This window comes from Manacus candei, unplaced genomic scaffold, assembly GCF_025592945.1.
Source record: "Manacus candei isolate 608988 ecotype Guabito, Panama unplaced genomic scaffold, ASM2559294v1 h1tg000028l, whole genome shotgun sequence".
In the NCBI taxonomy this organism is placed as follows: domain Eukaryota; kingdom Metazoa; phylum Chordata; class Aves; order Passeriformes; family Pipridae; genus Manacus; species Manacus candei.
The window spans coordinates 4,287,824-4,306,758 of record NW_026138076.1 but is presented as its reverse complement, the minus strand read 5'-3'; positions in this window follow the sequence as shown (position 1 = coordinate 4,306,758).

Here is an 18,935-nt window from a genome sequence, read left to right as displayed (position 1 = left end):
ATTACACAAGATATGGTTAGCCTATTATTATATTCCCATTTTTGAGAGAATTCTAGACTTCTGCTCTGCTGAGTTGATAGACTGGTTAGTAGTGTCTTCCCCTGTAAAATACAAAAGGTTCATGAAATACATGGACTCTGATATAGAGCAAAGTATTTCTCAAGTGTTCATCTCATTCCTTAAATAGCAGTGGAGTTTAGTTAAGAAATTTAAAATAAAATAAATATAACAATACAAAAATAATTGTATTCAATGTCTGCCAGCATTTAGTGTACGATTTATAAGACTTCCTTCTTCTATATAAGAACCATTCCAATTAATGAACGTTTTTCATCTTATAAAATAAATTCATGGGTCATGACAACCAGACCTAAGCAGAAAAGGAGCTCTTCAGTAGACAGCTTAGATGCAATCATATATTGACAGGTGGAGAAAAGATGCTAGCCACAATGTATGATTGCTCTGAGTTACCTTTCTTGCCTAAAATAAGGGATATTTTTCCGGAATATCAAATACTAATGGACAACAACTTGAGCCTTAGGAAAAAAAAATTACTATTGTGAAAATTGTGACCTTCAAGCTATCCTCAATGGTTTATCTTCCAGAAGGATTTAGAATGCCTAATATGCCAATCTTCCAATCTTCCCACTGAAAACCAAAGAAACAAAAAGAAAGAGAACACTACCACAACCTTCAAAAGTTGTAAAAACATACTAAAGTGTTTAGTCCAATAAATTTAAGTTATTGTGTCAATGACTCAGAGATTTAAATATAGTAGGTTAATCTTTCAAATGCTGAACTACATTTTGTATATCATTCTCTTCAAACTCTACAAAGATTAAATCTTGCAATCTAATTATTGATTAATGTAAGCATGCCAGCAAACTGCTATGACTTGCCCTACCAGGCAGGAGTAACTTTTGTTTTATTATTAAATCCCTTGGAGTGAATTAAAGTAAAACGATACTAGATGATCCGTGTTTCCAGAGATACATATCGGATTTATTTTAGAATGATTTTGGTTGCAAAGGAAAACAGGAGTGTAGCTGTTTTGGTTGTTATTATCTACAGTAATATGGCAATATAAAGCATTAAGATATTGTAAAGGAAAACAGGTATTTAGTCATTTTGGTTTTAATATAGCCACCCAAGAAAAAGTGTAAGGGAAAAGAGAGAAAGAGAGAAAAAAGAGTTAAAAGGAAAAGAGAGAGCAAGCAAGAGAAAAGAATAAATGTTCATAGTCACCACTTCAGAGGTCTTTGACAAACTTGGTTATTGTTGCCCCTGGTGTCTCAGATCATCAGGGAATGGTGGGGGAGACAAGCCCACAAAACACAAAATTCAGTGGGTTTATACTTAGAAACCCTCTTGGTGCCTCCCCTTCTGTGTGAAGGGGCTACTTTTGCAGAGGCTGGAGGCACTGGTTTTTGCAAGGTCATTTAGTTTTGGAGAGATGGTTCTTCGAAGGCACCCCTGCTATGAGGCCTTCTCCATGGGAGTCAGGTGTCTGTGCATACAGGGCCCCTTTTGACGCAGCCTGGCTCATAGGAGACAAGTGTCACGTGCACAGAAGGTGCCACAGGTCGCCTTAAGACAAACATCAAACACTTAAAAGAAGGCATCACACCCCCAAGACTTTGCTCCTAGGGTCTCACAAATCTAAGAGTTTGTGGGCTATGGCTTCCTTCCCTCAGCCTTATCTTCAATCTCCTGGCAGCAGCTCCTTTGGACAGCTTGTTACAATATCAATGTTTTAAGTCAATAAAAAAAGTTCAGTCCTCATGCAGACTGAAACATAACAATCGGCATCACTTAGAATGCTTAGTGAATGAATAGTTCATTCATAAAAATAGTCAAAATTACTGCAAATTGGTCTAATGTCACTAAATCTTTACTAAAAAGGCTGTTTTATCCCTTCCTTTTTCTGTAGTCATAGGATTTGTCAGCTGCAAGAAACCTAGGTGCTGCTTTCAAATCTAGAAGTATGAAGATTATGAAGGGTACACCCACCTGTCCAAAAAACTGAAACACTTCTATACTCTCTCCTCTCTACAACCAGGATCTTATCACCTTCCTCATTTTAAATGTGTTACTCAGAATGAGTCTTGGTGGAAATTTGGCCTTATATTTGTGACAGCATGATCAGAGAAGTATTAGGTATGGGTCTAGCCCCTCAAAGTAAAATTTCTAAACTGCTGAAGTGCAGTGGACATTTCTCTTCTGATCTCTAATAGATGTGTAGCTAAAAGGCAAAATACCTAAGAAAATCAGGACAAACAGAACTACCCTATCATCCTGCAATTCCACTTAAGAAAAAAAGGGATTTGATGGGAGATTATATGTGATATGAGGATTTCTCAGAACCTGGAGAGATAGGTTTTAGTGGAGGTCTAAAGAAGGGAAACTACTAGACCATACTCCATGTGCTTTCTTGTAGAATCTCAAAACTATTCAAGTTTCTGTGAATGACAAGAAGTGTTATTCAGCTTCCCTTTTAACTTGTGTCAAATACCATGGAGAACGACTTCCCAAGGATAAATACGTGAAGATATCATGAGGACTTTGGTCTGGTGATGAAGGTAGTTCTTTTAAATGAATCACCTTGGTATTAAAAGTCTAGTTTATATCTTCTGTATTGTCTTTCGCTTTATAAGCCATCTACAAATGACAATGAGCAAACTGCACAGGATAATTAGTATTCATTAAAACTGCGTAAAATACTAAATATTTAGATAAAACTGCTCTTATTAGTTAAACATCGAGACAGTGGCTGCAATGTATTGTTCAGTGGCACAAGATGGTGATCATGAATCTTTTTGATGGGACACTATTATGATTAGCTCCATTTCAGATAAGGTATTTTCTGAATTTTTAATCATCAGCTTTGAAAGTGAGCTAATGGGTTCTTTGCCTTTCTATAGAGCATATTTTATTTAAAATTTCCTTTGCATATACAGAAGTGAGATGTCTGATTAAATATGCATGCAAGAGAAGCTGAAAATAAAGAATTCAAAGGACAACCATGGGGAGATTTGATAGGACTGAGCACTTCACAAGCATTTCTGTAGGGTACTGTAGGTACTCTTTCAGATTAGAAAAGTTTGTGGCTAGGTTATAATGACATTTTATTCCCCATGAAACTATCTCTCTTTTTGTCTTAGTCACTTTTTTCCTTTATGACTAATGATATCATTCAAATGAAAGCCATGAATCTTTCACTCAGTAAGTTACAAAAAGAACAGCATTTCAAGCTTTGAAATATTAACGGACTAAAGAAAAAGAAGGCATAAGAAAAAGAATGTGACCACTTTTCTCTCTTCTGTGACCAAATAACCACCTCAAAGTTAGTTATTCTAGTTATCTCAAAGGCTTGCTTCAAAGAAGTCTCTTTGAAGCTTGAGCATTTTGTGACTGAGAACAGAATAGATATGTGAAGCCTAGAGTAAGGATGAGGAAAGATCAGAAAATATCTGTCTGGTTAGAAGTCTTCTATCCAAAGAGTTCATAGTTCTTACCTGGTTTCTTATTTCCGAATATTTTCTTTTTCAGGTATGAATATAAATAAAACATTTGGAAATCTAGATGTTTAGCAAATGTTTTGTTTGCGAAGTGCATCTACCTGCCATAGGTCTAATAGAAATAGCAGCCTTATTCTAAAAACTTGTAGATCATACTAAGACAGGTCCAGTCTAGGATAATATTTCATGCACTAGCTCTACCTTTTCTCTATCTTTATAATATTTGGACCCAAATTTTAGGCATCTAGTAGTATTAACATTCCAACTCCTTGACACCATTGAATCTGAAGATATGATTTTCTTACTCAGACACTTCAGACAATGAATCTGAGAGAGTCTATGCTGAAAGTCACAGTCACAGACTCACAGAATCAGTCAGGTTGGAAGGGACCAGAGTGAGTAAAAGAATGAGATATGAATATCAATAAATCTGTTTTGATGATTTGAGTAACAGGGATTAATGTAGTTTTACTTCCATATGGTAAGAACAACACTTCAATACCTCATATATTATCCATGTCAACTCATGCTGTGTTAATTGTCTAATGGTAGGCACATTTGGCAGAGGTGGGCTAGGAAAGACATGCAACAAACTTGTTTTAAGTGCAAAGTGGGATAAGGTATATAACAGTCTCATCTTTAGTAGTCCCATCTTTAAGATGTAACCAAATATGTAAATAGAGGGTTCTTAGAATAAGAATGGACTTGATTACATTCTGGACTGATGCTCTTCTATCCAAAGAAAAACAGTGTTCAGACAAATTATTTAAAGTAGAAAATAATAAAATAAATAAATTAATAAGGTGGTGCTCAGTATTTCAGATATTTTAACCAAATACTGACACAGAAAAAGTAGCACCATTAGTATTTAAGACCCATCCAATCTGATCTTAAACACTTCCAGGGATGTGGCATCCACAAATTCTCTGGGAAACCTATTCCAGTGTCTCACTGCATTCATCTTAAAAAATTTCTTCCTAACATCCAGTTTAAACCTACCCTCTTTCAGTTTAAAACTGCTGTTCCTTGTACTGTCACTGGAGGCCTTGATGAAAAAGTCTCTCTTCATCTTTCTTATAAGCCCCCTTTATATATTGAAAGGCTGCTATTAGGTCTCCCTAGTGCCTTGTCTTCTCCATGCTGAACAATCCCAACGGTCTCAACCTTTCTCATAGGAGAAATACTTTTTGGCCCTCCTCTGGACCCCCTCCAACAAGTCAATGTCCTTTTTTATGCTGGGAAGCCTGCAGCTGGATGTAGTACTCCAGGTGGGATCTCATAAGGACAGAGTGGAGGGGGAGAATCAACTCCATTGACCTGCTGAGCATGGAAGGACAGTTAATAAAATTTTTTCCCGTTGTCTGGAAGAAAGAGAAAATTATTATAACATCCAGGTTAAGGTCATAAAACTTGATATATTTTTAAAAATAATAAAACCCGCAACTATTTTTATGTTTACAAATGGTATATGCAGCCTGCACTTCACAGCACAGTCAGATGGAGATTTAATTTCTGTTCCCACCTTCAAAGAATATCACAGTTTGAATGGGAATAGTCCCATGCTTAGACTTTCAGATTTCAGTTGAAATCTGAAGTATCTGATAGTCTTCAACACTAAGAATATAAAAGATTAGCTGCTTTGTTTCACCTTGATAATCCTTAAATGCCAAAGCTTTCATAGTAAAATTGTAAAAAGCACTTCATTAACTATTTGCAGCATTTTCAAGCCAAACAGACTTAAAAATCTGTCTGTGTCCTAATACTTTCCTCACTGAAACTAAAGATTTTGTGGACCTTGAAGGTATTTTTACATTTCAACTGTAGTGTGCAACATTGATGACATTTTAAAGGTTTAATTGAAGAATACTTACCATAGTAGAATTCCTCAGGAAGTGCTAGGTGACAAAAACCTAGTGTTGTGAAATTAATTGTACCACTAATGTGTAGCTGAAACAAGTGGAAAACTTGAACCCAAAGAAACAACTCATTAATATTCAACCAGTTGTATTGTAGTAGCTGAATCACTTCTGCATTCACATCATTATCTTAAAAAAAAAAATAAGGTATTTTTTAAGCAGAAAAAATGACTTTACAGACCAAATATATTGCATAGAAATGTTTATCACCAGAAAATATTTTCTGAGTTTATTCTTTAAAGTCCTTAAATTCAGTTTTAAAAATACATTATTTTTTCTATATTTTAATAAAAGAAAACTTTTGTTTTCTCCCTTTCTTCAAAAACTATGTCTATTTTTAAGAGAGAAAATTTAAAAAAAGGAAGAGGTTCAAATGTTTGCCTTTGAGCATTGTGATAGGAACTTAAAAAAAGATTATGACTTTTGACAGCATCCATCCTGTTTATGTATTAGATTATTTGTACAGTATTTCCCAAAGAATTGCCAAATAAATTTCTTGATCAGTGTTTTAACGCACAGAGAAAATGGCATATTTAGAGTCTACTGTATCAACATAAGTGATGTCTGTTTTTCTTAATTTTATTATTACTATAAGTTATAACATATTCTTCTTGAGTAAACAAACAGTAAATTAGGAAGAGCTAAAAGCTGCTGAAGCTTTGTGTGTTTTTTTGAATTTTTCTTTTCAAATTTTCCTTACATATCAGTTATGTTACTAGCTCTTAACCTTGACCACATCATTTCCACAGCTCAATTCATTATGACAGATAAAAGAGGAAAATAGTAACCAGTAACTCAGATCCTTTTCATGGTATGAAAAAAAATCTTGACATAGCTCAAAAATTTAAAAAATAACTTCTAGTTACTGCAATTGCAGTTACTATTGTGACCAACTCGTTATAACATCTTGCAACCTATCTAGAACTGCATTTCTGTTGCAAGAATTAATTTTTTTAAAAACTCACTGCAGATTTTTTCTTTCAAATTGAAACATCTTAATAGACTTGAATTTCTGAGACTTTGAAATTAAGATTTTCTCTATACTTTGAAATACTGCAGTTTGACCACCAAAAATGGGAAGTACAAAATCTTTAACCACATTTGATAATTCTCATTCAGAAAATGAACTCTCAATTTTATAACCCTCTATTTTCTATTCCAAAGATAATGCATATATAATATGCATATAGTATGCATATATAGTATGCAACAACTAGCATAACATATGGAGAATGCTAAAGAGGGAGAAGACACAAAGAGACTCCAGACTCAAGAACTTTTAAAAGTAACTAACCAGCTAAGAAAGAAATCTGCTGTGAATAACTAGGTAGCCTGGTGAGAACTTCTTGGAGAAGCAGCTTCTCAAAGGCTAAGAGAGCTGGAATTTCTGTGTGGAAGGAGGATGAGGGAAAAGAAGTGGCAGACGAAAGGAAGGTATCAGTATGTAGTGTGGCACTAGTCACAGAGGAATTGTTTGTTTTATCTCTGGTTTTAAGTGAGATGTGGATGTTTCTGAACTTAGCTGGCCCAAATGGATGTTTTGGAACACCAGAACAGAAAAGGTAGGTATTGAAGGGACAACAAATTTAAAGTAATTGCAGAATTAATCTTTAGTAGGGCTGCCATCACTCAAGCTGAGTAAGAAGTAGGAATAAAACAGAAAGTTAATAAAAACTAGGATAAGGCAAGGGAAGTGCACCAAGACATCAAGGACGTCAACAGTGTTCACCTCAGGCTGACCTAAAGGTTCTGAAATTCGGCAATATGACTCAAAGTGAGAATTAGAGTACAAGACTGATGTTTCAGGACTTCTGTCTTAGTATGTACTCTGAATGAAATTATTGGAGGAAATTGGAGGAATCACTAACTTCACAAATTAGTGATTGAATTAGAATTTGTTGTACTATCCGAACAATTCCTTGAAAACCTTGATACATTTCCTTCTTCGTTCATCTGTGGTATAGCTGTCTTGCCTTATCAGCATATAATTGTTTAACAACTAATTAACAAAGATACTGACTTAACAGTAATTGCATTTATTTGAAAGTCAACATTTCTGTTTCGTTCCTCCTTTAGTCTGGACATCAGTACTTGTGCTTTTATATATATGAATACACTGCGGAGTACACCAGGCAATATTCTGTCAAAATATAGAAGTCCATTGCCTTTTTCTAGCAATGATCGGGCATGGGGCTACAGGGGAGGTCTGGGCTTGCCGTGGCCTGAGCTGGTTCAGTTTGTTTGAACTGGCTGGCAGTCAAATAATCACTTGAGGTGAAACTCTGTGAATGTCTGTGGCCAAGTCTGACCAACAGAGGGAGTCACGGCACAGCAAACCATTGCACCGTTCTCAGTTTAGTCTGGCTCTTATCTGCTTCCAGGCTTCCGCTGGGATAAAGCCAGTACCCTACTAGTTTCCTGAGAACTGCTGACTCAGGAGAAAGTGGGGGAGCTCCCTCCATGAACACTGACATACCTCACCCTGCAGAGCCCTGAGGCTGCTGACAGCTTGCTTAGTCCTGGTGCTGCATTTTGTCTGGGGAAAGCCACCTCCATTGACTCAGGACTCAGAGGGCTGCTGCAATGGGGGGAATAACTTGAGACAAAAAGGGTAGTTTGACTAAGGATAACCATTTACCCTATTTTAATTAGATTGTTCGGATTTTCAGTTAAGGTGACCCCACATTTGAGTCCAATGGGGAGTGGGTCAAAAAGTCATGGATTTATGAGGGTTAAAGACAGGATATTTCAGGAAACTAGCTGAGACATGAAGGAAAATGTGAATTTCTGTGGTCTTTAAATGAACACTGTCATGTAGACAAAAGTATGAGGTGTTAATGAAAAAGACAGAAATACAATTGAAATACCTCTTTTCATTGTTTGAAGAGTGAGAAATAAAATGAGCTATAGCAAATGATGGAGATAAGTTTTGATTCCCGATCACTTCAGAATATTCATTATTTTTAGTTCAAATGGAAAGCTCAATTCTCTCAAGAACTGTAAAATTGGAAGCAGAGCTGCATCTCAGACAGAAAAAGAAGTAGCTTTCCATATCTGGGCACAAAGACTGAAGCAGCGTGAGAAGAGCTGGAACATGTCAGTGATGAGAACTGAATGAGTAAGCCAGAAGGTAAGTAGGGAAGATGAGGGAGATGTTACCCAGTTCTCAGGTAAAATGTCTCATGTTTCCTCTAGCTTTCTTCCATTCCCTTGATATGCAAGTACACACTTTTTTTTTTAGACTTTAATATAGTAAGAACACTTGTGCATGACCATAAATTAAACTTTAAAGATGATGATAATATGAGAAACTCATAGATCATAGAAGGGGAAAACTGATTGGTCAAGACTGACCTGGGACTAAACTAGTAAGACAAAACCTAAAGAAACACTCAGACTTCACAGATGGTGAAGTGGAATACCTGGGAGAAGGATGTGACAAATAGGGCATGGTTCAATGCTGGCTTACTAGGAATTTATGACATGCTGGATATAAAATCAGTAAAACAAAGGTCAGTGGACAGAGGGAGGATCAGCTGTTTTTTTAGGACTGGGAGAAGCGAAACTGTAAGGTAAAGCAAACCATGTAATTGAGGCTACTCAGTGCTTCCTCTCAAACAGTTCAGCTTTGAACAGGAAGACAAATGTGTGGCTGATCTGATCATTGATATGGCTAACTTCCTTCTGTGACCAGGAGAGAACTGAGGTGCTTTTCCTGCCACCAGTGGGAGATCATTCAACAGAGACAAAGAAGACAATCTAACAGAATGCAGACCCTAACAGAATGCAGGCAATTCCATCAAATTAAAATATATTTCTATGATACATAATTTCATGCTAATTGCCAAACACTTCCCATTTAAGGGATCACTTATTTCTTTCAATTGCTAATTTAAATGTCTGCCTGTTCTGTTGTAAGGAATGTACTTTCTCTTTTGTGCTTCTCCTGAATGTAAGAGTTTGAACTGGGTCATGATGATACTGGTGAATCAGTCAAAACTTTGCAGAGCAGTATTAGCTCTCAGTACATTATTTCAGTGTAGAATTCCGACTGGTTTAGCAAAAATGAGCCAGTGCCTTAATTTTTTCCTTCTGTATTTTTCTAATGGTGAACTATTGAATTACTTACAAAAGGGGCATGACTGGTATTTCATGTTTGAACTACTGACTTTTAAAGCGTATAATGATTATTGTTCATGATTGTCCTTTGAAACCCAGACAGGGAAAAGAATACAAGAGAAAATGGTTCACTATAATGGCTGTGATAGGTTGACCCTAGCTGGGTGCCAGATGCCCACCAAAGCTGCTCTATCACTCCCTCCTCAACCAGACAGGGGAAAGAAAATACAAGGAGAGATAGGAGAGGGTGAGATTATTTACCATTTACTGTCCCAGGCAAAATAGACTTGGCTTGGGAAAGTAATAATATTTTTTACCAATCAAATCAGAGAAGTGTAAAGAGAAAAAGAAAGCAAATCTTAAAAAGACTTTCCCTCTACCCGTCCTTTCTTCATGGGCTAAACATTACTCCTGATTTCTCATCCTCCTTTGCCAGAGCAGTGCAGGGGGACAAAGAATGAGGTTGCATTCGTTCTTCACACATTGTTTCTACCACTTCTTCCTCCTTAGGGGGAGGACTCCTCACATTCTTCCCCTGCTCCAGTGTGAGGTCCTCGCATGGGAGACAGTTTTTCAAGAAATTCTCCAGTGTGAGTCCTTCCCATGCCCTACAGTTCTTAACAAACTGCCCCAGCATGAGTCCCTTCCACAGAATGCAGTCCCTCATGAACTGGCTGGGCTGGCTTTGGTCCCCCATGGGGGTCACATATTCTGCCAGAAAACCTGCTCCAGCAGGAGCTTATCTCTCCATGGAGCCACAGGTTCTGTCAGGAGACTGCTCCAGCATGGGCTTCCTATGGGTCACAGCCTCCTTTGGGCATCCACCTGCTCTGGTGGGGGGTCCACCACGGGGTTGTAGGTGCATCTCTGCTCCCCTGTAGACCTCCATGGGCTGTAGAGGGACAGCTGCCTCACCATGGTCTTCTTCGTGGGCTGCAGGGGAATCTCAGCTCCAGCTCCTGAAGCACCTCCTCCCCCTCCTTCAGTGACCTTGGTGTCTGCAGAGCTGTTTCTCTCTCATATATTCTCACTCCTCTGTGGTTGCAGTTGTGCAGCAGATGTTTTCCCCTCCTTGTTAAATCTATTATCCTGAAGGCGCTACCACCATCACTGATAGGCTCGGCCTTGGCCAGTGGCAAGTTCATCCTGGAGCCAGCTGGCATTGGCTCTGTCAGACATGGGGGAGGCTTCTGGCAGCTTCTCACAGAAGCCAACCCTGATAGCCCCACACTACAAAACCTTGCCACTCAAACCCAGTACAATGCCCCCCTCACAGTATATTGAAAATATTGTCCATGTATGAGAGTGAATATTCTTTACTTCAGAGGTACAATAGCTATGTACACAATTTATAGCTCTAAGCACTGGAACAAATATGTGTCCTACAATTTTCCAAACTCTCTTGCGAGACTAGCAAGAAGAAACCTTGACAGAATGATGTAAAGCTCTGAGAATAACTGAAAGAATATTTGTGAGTATTTAGTCCTGAGTAGGCATTACTGAGAGACACAGCTATGTTTGAAAGTATTTCATTTTACCTAAAATATATCATTTTTTAAGATGAACGGACAATCACAAAGAGCAGTTACTTACATTTCATAACATATTTAAAATCAAGGAATACTAAGTCTTTCTTGATCGATTAGGGTTTGGGGATTTTTTGTAGTTTTAAAAAATATATAATTTTGATAAAAATATGCATTATACAGTATAAATATGCAATATATAGAATATATAATGTAAAGATAAATATATTATATATATATTAGTCATTATTAAAGGATATTATATAATGACTTTGCCATTGAAATTGGAAAAAAGTACATTAAAAGATACTTTTAAACAGCATCTGTGGTTTATCTAAAGTAATTTGTATTTGGATTGCAGTATAGATACAACCTTTTAAGGTAAGTAAAGTGTAGTTAATTGTGTCTAGCTATATTTAGTGCATAAGTGCAGAACAACAAAAATCACAACCTGAAGCAGGACATTTCAATAACAAGTGGGCATCTCTTTTTTGGTGATGACTGCAGTAGTAACAGTCCTTTCAAAACTTAGGTAAAAGATCAGAAATGTGTTTTTTTCTTGGAGGTTTATTGGGTTTTGTTTTTCTTTTTTTCTGTAACTTTCCTATGAATATTTCCCATGAATATAAAGGACTTTTGCATGATTTAGTAATTTTCATGAACAAAGATGTTTCTTTACTGTTCATCATGGCTGTCATATATAAAACAGTATGCAGATAAAGGAGATGACAAAAATAATTTTAGCATAGTTTCCAGAAGCAGAACTGTGCTGGTTTTGGCTGGGGTAGAATTAACTAGAGTTAACAGTGACTGATATGGGGTTGTGTTTTGTATTTGTGCTGAACATAATAATAGAATAATAGAAATGTTTTTTGTTATTGCTGAGCAGTGCTCACACAGAGCCCAGGCCTTTTCTGCTTCTCGTACTGCCACACTGGTGAGGAAGTTGGGGGTGCATTGGAGAAGACACAGCTGGGACAGGTGACTCAAACTGACCAAAGGGATATTCCAGACCATGACAACATGCTCAGTATATAATGGAGGAGGGGGGAAGGAGTAAGGTAGGGAAGTTTGGAGTAATGGAGTTTGTTTTCTCAAGTAACTGTTACATGTGATGGGACCCTTCTAATCTGGAGATGGCTGAACACCTGCCTGCCCATGGGGAGCAGTGAATTAATTCCTTGTTTTGCTTTGCTTGTCTGTATGGCTTTTACTTTCCCTATTAAACTCTCTTTATCTCAATCCACAAGTTTTCTAGCTTTTACACTTCCAATTCTCTTCCTGATCCCTCCAGTGGGGAAGTGAGTGAGTTCTGCATGGTGTTTGGTTACTGGCTGGAGTTAAGCCATGACAGTCCATTTTGGTGCCCAATTTGGAGCTCGAAGGATTAACAACAAGGCTAACAACAGATTTGATTGGGATGTGATAGATTGAACGTATATATTTTAGCGTGATTTAGCTAGTAAACAGCAGGCTCCTGTGTTTGCCATGGAGCTTGTTTTGTGACTCTCTAAAAAACAAGGTTGCTACTACAGGAGTAAAAAATGCAATATCAGTGCTATCTGTACCCTCTCACACTGTTCAGTTAAGTAAGTAATGTACTAAAAAATAAAAACTCTTTAAAAGGGATAAAAGTTATATATATGACTAAAAAGGAGTTACCGAGGCTTAAATTCTGAAAATATCAAGGGGTTTTCCTATTTGTCTTCCTTAATAAAAAAATATTCACATAAATATTCACATAAAATAGTCACGTAATTTAAGCCAACTCAGGATTGAAGCTGTTTCTTAATTTATTATGGCATATAAATCACTGGGAATCAGTGAACTGAGTTTTGAACACATTCAGAATCAATTTCAGTAATGGAACAAGCAAGCCATGACACCTGAAATGGTAACACAGTGTTAGCAAGCTTCTAAACACTACTCTAAGCACTTCATAAATCCGAGAAATGCTTATCAGGACACGCACATACACACAGATGTGCACACACACACACACAAGATCTTACAGAATATATACGCTACAAGCAGACATCCCATTTCGTGTGGTCCCCTACCTGTATGCACCTGTGTTGGAAATGTGGATACTCCAGCTTTATGTGTAACTTTGCTGCTTCATGTAAGAAGCTAATGCACATGCCATGTCCCATTATTTCTTGAACACCTGCAAGGACGGTGACTCCACTACCTTCCTGGGCAATTTCTTCTGATACTGAAAAGGAGAATCCTCTGGTTCTTAGATGAATCCCCTGATTCTAAGAGATCACCCTACACCATTTGTTTCATGTGAGGTTCTTTATTTAAGGTATAGTTCCTTAAATATCAAATATTAAAGAAAGGTGTCAAAAATAAAATTATGTATATTTGTTGTGTCATCTTTTCTACTCTGCTCTGTCAGTGGAGCTCAGGAAGAAAGTCTTTTTCATCAGCATGTGTTCTTTATGTAAGAGACAGATTTCTGTCATGTGGTTGCAGGTAGCATCAAGACTGACTGGCAGGGAATTAGACTCTTGGATGTCGTTTGCAGATGCTTAACAGAAATTGTGGCTGTTCCACACCACAGCAAAAACGATTTGCCTTAAGGTATCAGGCTGCACCCTACTTCTTTCCTTACAGGCTTTTCAAGCACACATTTTATCACAACTTATATAAGACATCTTTGAAACATCTCCTTTTGGAAATATCTCCTTCAAAATATAGCATTTGGTAGTATATTTTTCTGCCTTAATTATAAATCAGAGAGTATATTTGTAAGGGGACATTTCAGTGTCCTTTTTCTTTAGGAGGCTTTCCCCTTTGGGGTGTTAAAGTGAATATTCACCATGAAATAATATAACCTTTTAATTTCTGAGAAACGTTAACTATTTTGGTAATTATCGCAATTGTACAGAACTGATCAATAATTTGATTGATTGATCTGTCTGGTTGCTTATTATTTAGTGGCCTGAATACAACTTCCTCTTTGAATCATGTTGTTAGTCTTCTGTACCACAGAAATATAATTTTTTTTAAGCTGTGAAATAGTTACTTGCCTAGACCCTGTCCTCTGGCAATACTTAACTAGTATTTGACTAGTTAATACTTAGTTCATACGTAACTACTTCTAATATGTTGTTACTTTTATTTACTTACTGCCTGATTTCCTTCAACTCTGTTTTTCCCCAGATTGGGCCAGTTATTTCTATAAATGCATGCAATAGCATTCTTCAAAGAGGATTTTTACCACAATTGATTAAATACTGTATAATGAAATTTTATATGATTAGATATTTTGAAAAAGGAATGCACTGACAGTTGTGTATACCTATGTATATATACATACATACATATATATTTTTTTTTTTCAGGTAATGCAGTATCAATTCTTGACAATCCAGTTATGTTAGTAATCCCATTTATGCCAAGGTCTTCTCCATTACTAGAGTTGTCCTATTTTTGTTTCAGTCACACTGTCAATTTAAAACCTGTTTCCTCAAAACCAGGGTTATGTACTCTTTCTGTGTATGGTGCTGATTCTGACAACCTGGAAAAATTCTTAAGTCCAATGACTACACAGGGAAACTTCAAAGTTTACTTCCAAACTTTAAATTCCATACGTTTTGGTTTTTAAAATGATTTTAAATATATTTTTAATACATTAAATAAAATTATTTGAAATATATTTTATTTTCTTTTAGGTTTTTTTTTAAAGTATTTTTGTCTGTAAAATTACTAAAAAATGGAAGGAATCAAACAACTGAAGTTATTTATGTGGCTCTATCTTCTGTTTGTTGTGATGTCTTTCTATGAGCAATATGAGTCTAATTCAGTCTATCGAATAGATGTCTGTTCTTTTTTCCCAAGTGGCTTTCCTCAGTGACCTAAAGACACAGTACTTACACAGCATATATTCACAAAAATAATCTAATTAATTCTTTATAGGTATTGTTTTTTGAAATGGCAATTTAGATTTGTTATTATATGCAAAATATGCAGCTATAAAAATGGTACATGTATGATTTGGCATGTCATTTCAGAGCCGCTCCAGGATTAAGATCACCTTTAGAAAGCAATGGTGATTAAAAGTATAACTTCTGTCAACCATTCACAGGAACATTACCTGTATGGGATTTTAAATTTATGTGACACAGGATGAGGCAAAAATAAGGTAATGACTATTAGTGGTTTGAGGGTTAGATGACACAATAAAAGCACTAGTTCAGCATGTTCATTTTCTTTCATTTAGTTCTTGTTTCCATTACATTCTGAGGAACGTACTGTTCAACTAGAGGCCTGTCTACAGATCAACACTGCTTCTATGCTTCCAGCACTAATAATTTAAAGTCTTACATCTTTGATATTGGTTCCCTGCTAAGTTTCTTCCCTTTCAATTATAATATTGACTTTTCTTTATAGTTTCTTGCAATACTTCATGTTATGTTATGGGCACAAGTGTTCATTCCTAAAAAGATAAAAGGAACACTGCAATGCACTTTTCAACCTTTATACAGGGGATTTTAAGCCTGTGAAAAGTGACATATTTTTGTTCTTTTTCTCTTGAAAATAACAAAGGCAAAATATTATCTATTTTCCTCTCCTTGCTCCCAATTTTAGCAAGTGTCTTAAAAAAGATATATTTCTGTGTATTTGCTAAGAAGTCAGCTTCTCCACAGGCTAATTATCTGCAAGGTGCATCATAATATCTGCATCTCCATGAGTGATGACATATGCTTAAGACAGGTCTTTGCAAACATTGCAACTATGACTATTTTGAGACTTTTTTCTCTGAAGAAAAAAAAATCTTGTTCTTTGTTAACATTTGAGATAAACTAGCCTGGTAATATGCTAATGTGTGTTTCTCTAGCAATTCTCCCTCTCCCTTACTTCCCCAGAAGTAAATCACAGAATATGCTGAAGGGACCCACAAGGATCATCTAATCCAACTCCTGGCCTTGAACAGGAACATCCCCAAGAGCCACACCATGTGACTTAAAGTATCATCCAAATGCTTCCTGAACTCTGTCAGGCTTGGTGCTATGACCTGCTTCCTTGGGAAGCCTGTTCCAGTGCCCAACCACCCTCCGGGTGGAGAACCTTTCTCTAATATCCAACCTAAACCTCCCCTGACACAACTTCAGGCTATTGCCTTGGGTCCTGTCACTGGTCACCAGAGAGAAGAGATCAGTGCCTGTCCCTCCATTTCCCCTCACAAGGAAGTTGTAACTGCAGTGAGGTCTCCCCTCAGTCTCCTCCAGACTGAACAGACCAAGTGACCTCAGCCCCTCCTCATACGGCTTCCCTCAAGGTCCTTCACCATCTTTATTGCCCTCCTTTGGACACTCTCTAAGAGCTCAATATCAGTAATATTGCAGTGCCCAAAACTTCACACAATATTCAAGGTGAGGTTGCACCAATTCAGAGCAGTGGGAAAATCATCTCCCTCGAGTGGCTGATGATGCTCTGCCTGGTGCCCCCCAGGACACAGTTGGCCCTCCTGGCTGCCAGGGCACTGCTAACTCATAATCAACTTGCTATTGACCAGGACCCCCAGGTCCCTTTCCAAGGTACTGCTTCCAGCATCTCATTCCCCAGTCTATACAAACATCAGGGTTGCCCCATCCCAGGTGTAAAATCCAGCACTTTCCCTTGCTGAACTTCCTCTGGTTGGTGATTGCCCAGTCCTCTTATTCGTTGAGGTCTCTCTGCAGGGCCTCCCTACCTTCAAGGGAGTCAACAGCTCCTCCCACTTTTGTGTCATCTGCAGACTTGCTTAGTATCCCTTCCAGTCCTCCCAGTCCTCCGTTCAAGTCATTTATGAAAATGTTGAAGAGCACAGGGCCTAAGATGGAGCCCTGTGGAACCCCACTAGTGACAGGTCAGCAGTCTGATGTTACCCCATTCACTGTTACCCTCTGTGCTCAACTTGTGAGCCAATTGCTCAACCACCACATGATGTGTTTATCCAGCTGTGTGCTGGACATTTTGTCCAGGAGGGTCCTGTGAGATACAGTATCAAAAACTTTACTGAAATCCAGAAAAATGATATCAATTAGCTTCTATTGATCAACTAGGTGAATTACCTTGTCATAAAAGGAAATCAGGTTAGATTAGCAGGACTTTCCTCTCATAAAGCCATGTTGGCTGTGACCAATGACTGCTTTGTGTTCCAGGTGTTTTTCAACACCTCCCAGAACATTCTTCTCCATAACATTACCAGGCACTGAAGAGAGACCAACAGGCCTGTAGTTTCCAGGGCCTTCCTTGACCTCCTTGAAAATTGGTACAACCTTTGCCAGCTTTCAGTCAGATGGGAGCTCCCCAGATTCCCAAGACATTGGGAATATAAACAACTCACTAGCAGTCAGTTAAAGATATTAGATCTGGACAAAGAGGTTTTTAAGGGTAACAAAATTAACAAAGAGCAAGTACCTAACACATAAAATATACCATACAAAGTAACTTAGTCTGTAATGTAGACCTTTAGACTTGCAAAGTGTGAAGCAAGGTGTAAAACTGTGTTAGCAAATACACACAAATAGTCCCAATTGAATCGTGGACTAAGGAAGAGAAAATGCCATCATCAACACCACACTCATCCAGGTGAAGAATTTGGGATGCTGACACCTTGATGTAACTCCTCATTCTTTCTTCTTGAGGAATACTGGTAGTGTGTACCTGGACAGTAAGCACGACATCAAAGAAAAGCAATACAGCAGGAAAAAATTGTGCAATAGTTTTTAACTGCATTAATATTAGTATTTATTTTGCATTAATTGAATATTTTGGATTGTGAATGTCAGTATCACCATATCAGACTAGCTGTTGTAATGTTGGGTTTTACTTAGATTGTTAAGATTAAATTTACCCTAACAAGTTCTTGAATTTCTGTAAAATGTGTGTGACCTTTTTCCCCATTACAAAATGTGAAATGCAACATAGCCAGCAGTCCCCAGGATGGATGCAGCTGACCAGAGCAGCCCATAGAGACTCTACTCTGTTTCCTGCATCTCAGGAGTCACCTGACTAGGTCAGGAATCCTGGCTTTATTACATACTCAAAGCTGAGTTATGGGAACCTGTGAATTTCTTAGTCATGCAGGGTATGCCACCTGTCCTTTCTCAGGGAATACACATACAGCATGTATGAGGTTGGTTCATAGACCATGTGTTCTACTTGATCCTAAATGTTGGGTTGTTATGATATGGGGTTGGTCTCGTGCTTGGTCTGTTTCTTGCCATTTACGGTTACTGGGAGTGTTGGGAGCAACACAAGAGTGCATAAGCGTGGAGACTAGCACCGGATTTTACACATCAGAAGGGTATCTTTTATGTGTCTAACAAGTTCTGTAAATGTAGCCTTGATTTTTCTGAGATCTGTATGACAGATTTTATCATGATAAATTGGAAAGACTGTGTAAAGATTGCAGTATCAGCTAGTACTCTGCCAAGATAAACATTGTTTGTTTACTTCCCGTCTCACTGTTATTGCCTACCACACAGTCTGCCTTTTTATCACCTATTTAATGAACTACAGAACTATCTTTCATTTGTGCTTGTTATTCATCTTGCCACAAAGTTTCTCAACGGGTGTGTTAATAGAATTAATGCACAGCAGTAAAAGAGAGTAGAATCCAGAAACAGAATTAACAATCTAATTTACTTTTGCGGAACAACCACTGAGTGAACACATATGCCACTGAAATAGATGAGCACAACTGTGGCAGCTAAGACACTAATGCACTGCAGTGGGCATGAAAGCCTGCTCTGAACACTGAAACCTGTACATGTGTGCATCTCAAGAAGCAGGCTATACAATATCTACCCTTAAAATATGAGCTAGATTATTTAACATATGTTTAAAATAACAAAAAGACG